Here is an 11,228-nt window from a genome sequence, read left to right on the forward strand (position 1 = left end):
TGATTTTTCACCGATGGCAACCTTCGATTGCCGGTGACAGTGTTCGTTGCGGAGGTGCTAGAGTACTATCATCTCCATATCTCCCAACTAAGTTCATTTGAGATGTTCCGAATTAGGAACTTTAAGTACACCTTTCGTGCCCATGGGTTGGGCGTCACTGTTGAGAATTTCCGGCGGTTTTACCAGTTGACGGTGAACACCGGATTTTTTTCTTTTAGTCAACGACATGAGAGTTTGAAGTTGATGACACCCCCCAAGGGTGTGACTGGTTGGAAGAGGAAATTCTTTTATGTCAAAGCCTGTGCGGTCTACGCCCATATGACTTTTCGGGACGTAAATGTGGGTGTTACGGATGAGGATATTCCTGTTGCCACCGCAAAGACTGTGGATTGGTTCTCTAGGCTGCGGCCTATTGAACTCAAGAAGCTAGACAACAACCAGTTGTGGGTGTTGCGGATGATGCTCAGCAGGCCGGATAGGAAGGAAAGGCCCGTTCTTCGGGAAAAGAGTGGTGGTAAGCTTTTTACTCTTGATTATTTTCCTTGCTTCATTATCCTTTTAGTAATGTGCATGCGTTGTATCAGTGGATGCTGTTGGCCTGTGGAGGATGTTTGAGCCCGATTTTGAGGGCAAGGTTGAGCTAATTCCGTGCGATCTGCGGGAAGGTTTCAACCTGGAGATTGTTGGCAATTTCCGCGTTCCTACCCGTGATGTGTTGAAGGCACCTGTGCCAGAAGGCGAAGAAGGTATTTTCTAAGTTGCTCTTGTTTCCAAAGTTCACCCTTGTAAGTTGTTTGCTTGATTGTTTCCCTGCAGGTATTCTTAGAGATCTGGGGAAGTTTGAAAAGCGTATCCCCAAGAAGCACGTGGAGAATAAGCAGGTGAAGAGAACCGCGCGGGGCCTCGGTAAGGAGAAAACTGAGGGTTCTGCTGCCCCTCCCTTGGTGCCACAGACCGCAGGTACCTATCGTTCTTGTTACCGCAGATATACCGATTACGTGGTAGTATCTGATACCCTTGAGGGTTTGGGTGTTCCAGGTGGTGGTGCGGCTGTAGGCGTGGCTGCTGCGGGTTCCACACTTGATGGTGGTAAGAGGAAACCGGAGGAGGCAGCTGTTGCTGGTGGTAAAGTGAAGCGTCGTAAGCTGCAGTCTAAAAGGACTGGTGCGACTCAAAAGAAACCCTCGGTCCCTGCTGGTAAGTGTTTAACCTTGCAAGTGTTTTGTATGTACAACTTGTTTATTGACAGTTATTGCCTTGTTTGTGTTGCAGAACCACAAGATGCAGGGTTTTCTTTCTTTGATGCTCCTATGTATCCCTCGCGTACAACAGCTGTGGATTCGGGGGTACCAAAGGAGCCTGCGGCACCTTCTGTTAAGGTGGTTCCTGATCCCACCGTGCAGGTGGAGAAAACGGTGGAGAAGACTGCGTCCCAGATTTTTGATACTGTGGATTCCTCCAACAACCTAATCAGTCCAAATGATGAAGGATTGGGCTTGAGGTTTTCTGATGTTGGACCGCAAATATCTGGGGCTGGACCGTAGAAGTCTCCCAGTGCTGAGAAGGTGTCTGGTTCCGCGTCCGGGGGTGCGGGTTATGAAGGACCTCCAATTCAGCCTAGGGAGTCTGAGTTGGAACATTACTACCGTACGTACACCCCGGATCGGAGTACGTGTTATCATCGACCCCCCTGGACTGTTTTGCAGGGGGATGATATTTCTAATGATCCTTCTGCATCTAAGGAAATTCTGGGTGGTCTGGGCACCCCATTCGAAGTTGAACATGCCCGTTCCGCACACCGTGAGCTGCGCATTAACCAACTTTCTACCATGTTAGTAGAAAGTTCCATAGTGGCGAACGCCATTCTGGAAGATTACAAGGTGCTAGGCCGCAGGGAGGAGGAAGCTGCTCGCTTGCTGGCCGAAGCAGAAGAGTTGGTGAAGGCTGCTCGTGCGGGTGCGGAGCAGCTTGAGAGGGATCGGACTGCTTTTGAGAAGCAGAAACAGACTGCAGAGTGGGCTGCAACTGCTGACCTAAAACAGGTTCGTACCCTTGCCAAGTTACTTTCTGATGAACAAAAGAGTTGGAACGAAAAGTTTTCCAATGAGCGCAAGAAGTGGAAAGAATCTTGGGCTAAGCAGAATGACAATCTGTTTCGTGCTCGTCAGGAGTTGACGAATGCCAAGGCAGCGAATGCTACTTTGAGCAAAGAGAAGGCTGAGGCCGAGGTGATTGCGGTTAAAGCCCAACAGGCAGAGGCCCGGGCTGTAAAGGCGCTTGAAGAGGCCAAAGAGGCGGGGGCTCGTGCTGCAAAGTCCCTTGAAGAGGCCAGAGAGAGGGAGAGCCGTGCTTCTAAGGCTCTTGAAGAAGCGAATGTTGAGCGCACCCGTTTGGATCGGGTTGTTGGCAGCCTTCAGGTATGATTTGTTTCTCCTGTTTTATCTTCCCTGCCCTTTGAGAATGTTTATTGATTTCATGTAAACTGTTTCTTGCTTTTGAAAGGCCGAGGTTCAGACCCAGGAGGTCAGGGTGGCGGACCTCACGGCCCGCGTGACTGTGGCGGAAGAGCGGGCAACTGCGGCTGTCGAGGCTAGAGATGCCTTGACCTCTTCGTTTAACCAGCTTGAGGCTGACCGTGAATGGATGCGGAGTCACGGTATTGCACATGTAAGTACTCCATGCCTTTGTGTTTACTTGGATTAGCGTGTGAGTCTTATCTTTCTTTTATTGTAGATTGTTCAGGCTATCATGGATGCACCTGAAACCGCAACTGGTTTAGAATTGGTCAAACAACGTGCCCACGATGCCGGTTTTAAAGCTGGTTATAGCCGTTGTATTGGTCACATAAACGTTATGTCCAAAGGCGGTTACAATGAAGAACAGTCCGTGTTTCGTGACGTGGACACCGAAGCGCTCCTTAACATTGTCGTTGCCTCCTTTTACGATACGTCTCTCTCTTGCGTGGAGAAGTTGGACGAATGTTTATAGGCCGCGGATTATGTAGACTGGTTGCGGATGCTATATGCCGATGTAGAAGAGGAAAATCCTGCTGGTGGCGGCCAAGATGGCGCGGGTACCAGTGGTTCAAAATAGGATTTAGGTTGGCCTGTGTGCCCCTTTTTTGTTTTCCTCTTGTATATGTTGGAAACTTTATGTAAATCCATTTATGCACCGCGTGGGTGCCTGAATTTTTTTGAGTATAAAGTTTGTTGTTCAATTTGTACAAGTGTTTTACTTCTTGCATGATTGAACGTGTGTATGCGGGACTCTACCCATTGTGAATGGGGTTGGGTATACTCCATACCGTTGTTGTAGGAGTATGCGTCAATTCCATTATTTACCTTATTAGGGTTAGGAATTGTGTAAGTTTTGTAAAAACTTGTCCGTAACTCTACCCATTGTGAATGGGGTTGAGTATACTCCATACCTTTGTCGTATGAGTATGCGTCAATTCCATTGTTTACCTTACTAGGGTTTAGGAATTGTGTAAGTTTTGTAAAAACTTGTCTATCCAGCTGGATAGACACTTAATATTTTGCCTTTTGCAGGCCTATTACAATATTTGTGTGTGGTTAGCACTTTGTGTGGGTATCGCGAATGAAGATTTTGCCAATCTGTTTTTGCGGATACCGCAAAGTGGAACACGCATTTGTAATAGTAGTAACAAACAATATTGAATTGAATTGCTCGTTTATTTATTTGCAGATGGCCTGCGGCCCGATAGGTTACATGAAAATGTAAAAACATGGCTTACATGTAACAGCGTCTAAGCTGTTGTGCATTCCATGTACGTGCGATAGGTTCGCCTTCTAACGTTTGTAATTTATACGCCCCTTTGCCCAAGACCTCATTGATGAGGTAGGGTCCTTCCCACTTGGGGGCAAGTTTCCCTGGGCGTTCAGCGTTAGATGCCTCGTTGTCGCGGAGGACGTAGTCTCCTGGGTTGAAAGTACAAACGCGGACGCGTGAGTTGTAGTACTTTTCAAGTTTAGATTTGTACTTGGCCTCGTTGATGGCCGCGTTCTCACGCCTTTCTTCCAAGAGGTCCAAGTCAATCCTGCGTTCCATACCGTTGCCTATTTTTTCAATAGCCAACATTCTGGGAGAAGGGATGCCTACTTCCGCGGGGATCACTGCTTCTGAGCCATAAACTAAGCTGAAAGGTGTCTCTCCATTGCTTGTTTTTGGGCTTGTGCGGTGAGCCCATAAGATGCTTGGGAGTTCATCGACCCAGCCACGCCTGGCTGTTCCCAACCTTGCTTTGATGCCTTCGACTAGACTTTTGTTGATACTCTCAACCTGGCCATTCCCTTGCGGATGCGCCACAGATTAGAATATGTGTTCAATGTGTAGTTCTTCTAGCCATTTTTGGAATTCATCGGCAGCAAAGTTGGTGCCGTTATCGGTAACGATGCACATTGGTAGACCGAAACGCCAGATGATGTGTTCACAAATGAATTTCCTTGTTATCATAGCAGTGGTTGAGGCGAGCGGTTTCGCCTCCACCCATTTTGTGAAGTAATCAACCGCTACTATGATAAATTTGACCGCACCTGGTGCGTCTGGGAAGGGTCCGACCACGTCGATTGCCCATCCATGCGGTGGTGACCGGGACCAAGTTGTTCTTGGGGCGCAAAGTTTTTAGAGCACGTCGTTGACAGTTAATACATTTGCGCAATTCTTTGACGGCGTCCAGGTGCATGTCGGGCCAGTAATACCCAGCATTCATGATTTTGGCCACTACCATGCGTGGTCCGGCGTGTATGCCGCACATACGCTCGTGTATCTCTCGTATGAGGTATGTGGCATCCTGGGGGTTGACGCATCGTAGGAGTGGCCCTAGGTATGATTTACGGTATAAGATACCGTCTCCCATTTGATAATGGCACGCTTTGTATTGTAGCTTGCGTGCCTCTGACTTGCTTTCAGGAGTCACACCTGATTCCAAATATGCAATAATTGGTGTCATCCAAGATGTTGTGCCGTATTGGATGACATTGACCTGGCGCAAGGGTACTGAAGGATTTTGTAGAATTTCGATGCGTATCTCCTTTGCCAGGTGTTGGAAGCTGGTGGATGCAAGTTTTGAGAGTGCATCCGCGGATTTGTTTTCACTTCTGTTAATATGTCGGATATTGAATGAAGTGAACTTTGATGTTAGTTGCAGGGCTTGCTCGAGGTAGAGGATCATGATATCCCCCTTTGCAGCATAGTCGCCGCGTATCTGCCCTGCAACCAACAAAGAGTCGACGTGTGCTTCCAAATGTTGCACGTCGAGTTTGACTGCTAAACACAGTCCTGCCAGTAGGGCCTCATATTCTGCCTCGTTATTTATGCTTTTGAAATCGAGGCGGATTGCATATGTAAGTTCTTGGCCATCAGGGCTGACAAGTCGCAGACCTGCGCCTGCACCTTCCTCGTTGGAGGCACCATCAGTAAAAAGTGCCCAAATCTCCGAGGAAGCTGGTGTTGGCGTAAGATTTTGTGCTGCTTCGCATTCTTGAATGCGATTGGCCGGTACCTCGGCAGCGAAATCAGCTAAGAATTGGCCTTTAATCGCGGGGCGCGGTTTATAGTTCAGTGTGTGCGCGCCCAACTCGATTGCCCATTTTGCTAATCTCCCAGAAATGTCAGGTTTGGATAGGATCGGGCCGATCCTGTAATTGGTTAGCACCGTGATGACATGGTTCGCGAAGTAGCGTCGCAACCGTCTTGATGCGTGCACTAGTGCTAATACCAAATTTTCCATTATTGAATACCTTGTTTCTGGGTCGTTGAGCATCTTGCTGATGTAATAGATAGGCGTTTGAACCCCCTCCCGCTCCACTATCAGTACCGCACCTACCGCGTTGTCTGCGGCAGATAGGTATAATATGAGTGGTTCATCCTTGCGTGGTGCGGTTAGAGTTGGGAGTTGTATCAAACACTCCTTCATTTCCCGGAAGGCATTTTCGGCCTCTGCGGTCCACTGGAATTGTTCTTTCTTTAAACAGTTCCGCAGGGTCTTGATGAAGGGATAGGACTTAGCTGCATGGTTGGCTAAGAATCTATTTAGTGCGGCTAGCCTACCGGCCAGGCCGTTGCATTTCTTTCATCGTTGAAGGCGATGGCATGCGCTCGATCGCCAGCACCTTTTCCGGGTTTACCCTGAATTCATCTTTGGTTACGATGAATCCAAGGAATTTGCCTTCTTCCATTCCAAACGAGCATTTCCCTGGATTGAGCTTTATGTTAACGCTTCGCAGAGTTTGGAATGTTCGTTCAATATCAGTGAGCATGGTATCTTCCTCCATGCTCATGATGACTAGGTCGTCCATGTAGATTTCGACACTTTTGCTTATTTGCCCGCGGAAAGTGTCGTTCATCAGTTTTTGAAAGGTTGCGCCCGCGTTGCGCAACCCAAACGGCATTTTTGTATAGCAGTAATTCCCGGTGGGAGTGCGGAATACTGTTTTGTCTTCATCCTCGATTGCCATCTGTACTTGGTGGTAGCCTTTATAGCAATCGAGGAAACACTTCCATCTGAATGGTGCGAGGTTGTCGACTTTTTCGTCGATTTCCGGAAGTGCGTAACAATCCTTGGGACAGGCTTTGTTGAGATCTTTGTAATCGACGCACATGCGCCAGCCCCTGGATGGTTTTTCTACTATGACTGGGTTGGACAACCAAGTCTGGTATTTAACTTCCCGCAGGATGCCTGCGGAGAGCAGTTCTTCCACCTGCTCATGCATCGCATGGTTTTTAGCGGATCCAAGGTGGCGTTGGCCTTGAATCACCGGCTTAATACCTGGCATGGTATTTAAGCAATGTTGCGCAATTTCACGCGGGACCCCAGTCATGTCTGCGGGTGTCCATGCGAAAATGTCTTGTTTCCTGAAGAGAAGCTGCTTCAGGTGTGCTTTGGTGTTGGGGGACAAGGCATGGCCCAACGTAACCTTTTGTTCTGGGTATCTCGCGTTGAGAACCCATTTTTCTGGTTGGTTGTTGGGGGTAGGCCTTGCTATCTTGGTCGGACGTATTTCGTCCAACATCATGACGTCTCTGCGTGCGTTGATTATCGCGACCCCCGTTTCGGTTGGGAAACCGACCGCAGAGTGGGGTACAGACGTAATCATATTGAAATCACCTTGGGATTCTCTCCCAAGGAGCACGTCATATCTGGAGGTATGAGGTAAAACCATGAAGTTTACCTCTTCTGTTCGTGTGTGCCTTCCGCTGGTAAGACGCACAGGAAACGTAATTTGGCCGAGGGGAAAGACAGTTTCCCCTGCGAACCCGACCAACGGGTAGTCCACTGCTTGCAACCGATCTTTGTTCTCCTGATCGAACTGGTTGAAGCATTGCTCATAGATGATATCGGAAGTACTGCCCGGGTCGATGAATAGACGTCTGTCGCGCGGGCCGCCTCGGACTTTTGGAAAGACGACTTGCTCGTCTTTCCAGTCATTGTCCGGTCTTCTCGCCGCCTTGCGCGGCCTACCCTTACCTCCGTTGATCATGTGGGTTGAGACCACATACATGGTCCTCTTCCCTGGGGAGGTGCCTTCGCCATGAGGGGTGATGCGCTTGGTGGGTTTCTGCCCACCTGGCAAAAGATGTTGTAGTTTCCCTTCTTTTAAGGCTCGCTCAATCTCCAGCCGGATACTGATGCAGTTGTTTATGGTGTGGCCCGAGTCCTTATGATACTCACAATAAAGAGTGAGATCCTGATTTTTCTTGGACTTCATTGGTTGGGCCGGTCGCAAGAGCTGTGCGTCCGTAAGAAGGACTTCACTTGGCGACACAGTGATTTCGGTCCAGTTGCGGTCCCGAGAATCTTTCTTTGGCGCCCGGTTGTCTCGTTGGGAATTATGGTTCCTTGGGTCAAACGGGTTGGTCCGCGGGAAGTATGGTTTGGAAATGCTGTCGCGATTTCCGGCGTCCCGGTTGCGTTTATTGTTACGCTTGGACCCCTGGTGGGAGGTTTCGGCTTGAGGCTGTGCCTTTGACATATGCGGTTCAAGGGACCGCTGCGTCTGGGCGTATGTCTTGACTGCGGCCATGACATCTTCCCATTTTTTAGGCAAGCCCTCCTTGCCAGAGATGGTCATAACCATCTGCTTGTCCCTGACGGCCTTGATGAAATGGTTTCGTGCCATTTTGTCTGCCACGTCACCTATTTCTAGGCACTCTTTATTGTACCGGACGACGAATGCTTCTAGAGATTCGTCGTCCGTTCGCCAGATATTCATGACATCTAACGAATCACGTTCGTGATGCCGTTGCTGGCTGAAATGGGCGAGGAACTTTGCATGCAAGTCCTCGAATGAGACCAGTGACGCTACTGGCAAAGAATCGAACCAAGCCCTGGCCAGACCTGTGAGGGTCTGAGGGAAAAAATTGTACCAAGTGGGTTCATCCCACTGGCCGTTGCATCCCGCGCCCATGAAAACGTTCATGTGGTCGTCCGGGTCGGACGAACCGCTGTATTTCCCAATGTTGAATGGGAATTTTGTTGTGGTGACATGGGCGTGGGCAATTCGCGGGGCGAATTTTGAGTTTTCTGCCGCAGCTTTCGGCCTGTAGGGCTGGTTTTCAGGGCGCTCTGCAGCCCTGAGGTATGTGTTGCGTGGATGAGTGGGAGGAATATAGTTGCGTCCTCCCGGTCTGCTGCTGGTGTCATGCGAATCCCCGTAATATGTATGGTCGTCCGGGTCGGTACGGCCATAACCTTCATACTGGGCAGCGGTCCGAGACGGCTTTGGATGCCGGTACTGCGGTGGACTGTGGATTGCCGCCTATTACCACCTTGGGGGCCTAGGCGGCTTTGTATTGGTCCTCTGGTGCGGGACCCATATGAGGAGTCGTCCTCATTTAATGTGCGGACCTCACAGTAAGAGGATCCGCGGTCCTCACGCCTGCTTCTGGAGGCTGGACGTGAGGTGCCCTGCCGTCGTATTGTAAAATACGACCCGCAGGTGTGGTTGGTGCCGGGGTAGGCCCGACCTGTATTTGCGCTTCAGCGCAAGCTCGGTTATATGTTGCGGCCAGCAGGGCGGCCTGCTGGTCATACCAGGTATGAGGGTCCATGTCCGAAGGGATCACAGATGCGTACTATGATAGGTCGTGTCCGAACGTTAGGGATGGACCCCTTTGCGTGGAGGTGCCAATGTGGCCCGGATTTGGGTCTGGGGGAGCTATCCCCGTATTCCCTGGGTTGGTGGGGAGTAGATTATCCCCGGTAGTGTTGTTTTGGTGATCAGTCATGATTTTTTGAGAGGGAGAAGGATGGTTGAAAAAGTGCTAAGAGTAGCGGTGGGCGCCAATGATGAAACAATGGTTAACCGGGCAGGGTTAACTCACTGGTCCCGTCAAGAAGGGTTAATCCCTTCCTCTCGAGGATCGCTGGCTGGTCACCGGTGGGTTGATCTCCTGCACAAGGAAACAAACCGTGACTCGTAACAAGGAGGATGGGGTGGGGGTGCTCCTTGTTACCACTCTCCGGCGTGAGAATCAGTAGTCTGCTTGGGAAGCAAAGTATGATAGTTGTAGTAGTGAGAGAGTTGTGAAGAGATACCTCAAACCTGGTTTGGGGTTGGTATTTATAGCCGAGGAGTGAAGGAGGAGGTAGATGGATAGACTGACGGCATGCTGCACCTTTGCAGGTGTGTCAGACATGTCGGCCGGGGAGGCGACGCCACGTCAGTCTGCTGCTTACGTAGTCCTGACAGGCGGCTGCCATTGGTGCTACTTCCTCTGTGGTGTCAGTCCCACTTGATGAGTAGGCAGGGTGCGGTGCAAGCCGCATCGCTGTCCGCGGTAACTTTAGATGTTCCCACGTCCTACTCTTCTGATCAAGAAATACGCGAGATGCGGTGCCAGGCCGCATCGTCGGCTGTGGTGACTGTTGCTTTCATCCAGCTTCTCTGTATTGATAGAAGTGTTCACTGGATGTGGTGCGGGGCTGCATCGCTGTGAATACTTCCGTTTTCATACACCAGATGCGGTGCCGACCGCATCGCTATACCGTTCTCATATTCCAGGTAAGTTCTCCTCCATCACTGGACAGATTGGATTCAACCACTGTGTCGATGCGTTCCCGCACGGACATAAGTAGGTTGTTAACTAGTGGGGGTTTTGATAAGGGTAATGGTCACTCGCGGTCGATGCTGACGCGAGATCTGAGATCATACCCCTTCAACCCCATTACCCTTGTTCCCCGTGTGAGCTCAACCATATAATATATATATTCAACCACCACCCTCCACCACTCTCACCTTCACCACCACACCACCATTATTCTCCCCCATCCACAACCATCGCCACCTTCAACCCCGAATTTGAAACTGAACAAAATCATCTCCATCTCAAAACCACCTCTTGCACCGTCATCTCCTCAAACACCCATCTTAAAACCACCTCCAACCCCATTGTAAACCTGTCTTAAAACCACCTCCTGCGCCATCTTGTCACCACGGCAACACCCGAAAAACCCTAACCCCTATTAAAGATGCATAAATTAAAGACGCATTAGAGGACGTCGGCCGGGAGGTAGTGAAACTCGGACATGGATATGAGATTAAAGGAAATCGAGGTTGTGAATTGTGGATTTGAGACCGTGAATCATGAATTTGAGATTCAAGGAAGTTGATGTAGGGAAACCCGGACCTGGATCTAAGATTCAAGGAAATCAAGGTTTCGAAACGTTGGTATGATGATATTCAGTTCATCTTTTGGAGGAATGTTAAAGCAGCCATGGTTAGTAAGAACTAAGAAACAGGGGAAACTAGAGGTTAGTTGTGTTAGTTAATGAGAGAGAGAGAGAGAGAGAGAGAGAGAGAGAGAGAGAATTATATAAGACGTTGGGATGAAGGACTGACGAGATGGAATAAAAGAGAGAGAGTGGTATATAAGAAGTTGGGATGAAGGTCAGGCGAGATGGAAGTGGAGTCGAAGGTTGTAATGGTTGGGATTTGTTCGAAGTAGAATGTATCTTTCGGTTTTGTTGCTTAGCCTTGTGTTTGTTTTTGTGTTGTAATTGCCCAAAGTTGGGGATCTGTGGAGTGGCTCGTGGCGGTGGCAGGAGGTGGTGTGGGGTGTATGGTAGCGTGGGAGAGAGAGAGGTGAGAAAGAGAGAGAATCAGAGAGAGTAATTTTATTATTTCAAAATGATTAGTTATTTACACATTCCCTAAAAAGGTAAAATGACAAAAATGCCCTCATATGCAAAACACATGACCAGATTTAAC

Source organism: Helianthus annuus, chromosome 6 (assembly GCF_002127325.2).
Source record: "Helianthus annuus cultivar XRQ/B chromosome 6, HanXRQr2.0-SUNRISE, whole genome shotgun sequence".
Taxonomy (NCBI): domain Eukaryota; kingdom Viridiplantae; phylum Streptophyta; class Magnoliopsida; order Asterales; family Asteraceae; genus Helianthus; species Helianthus annuus.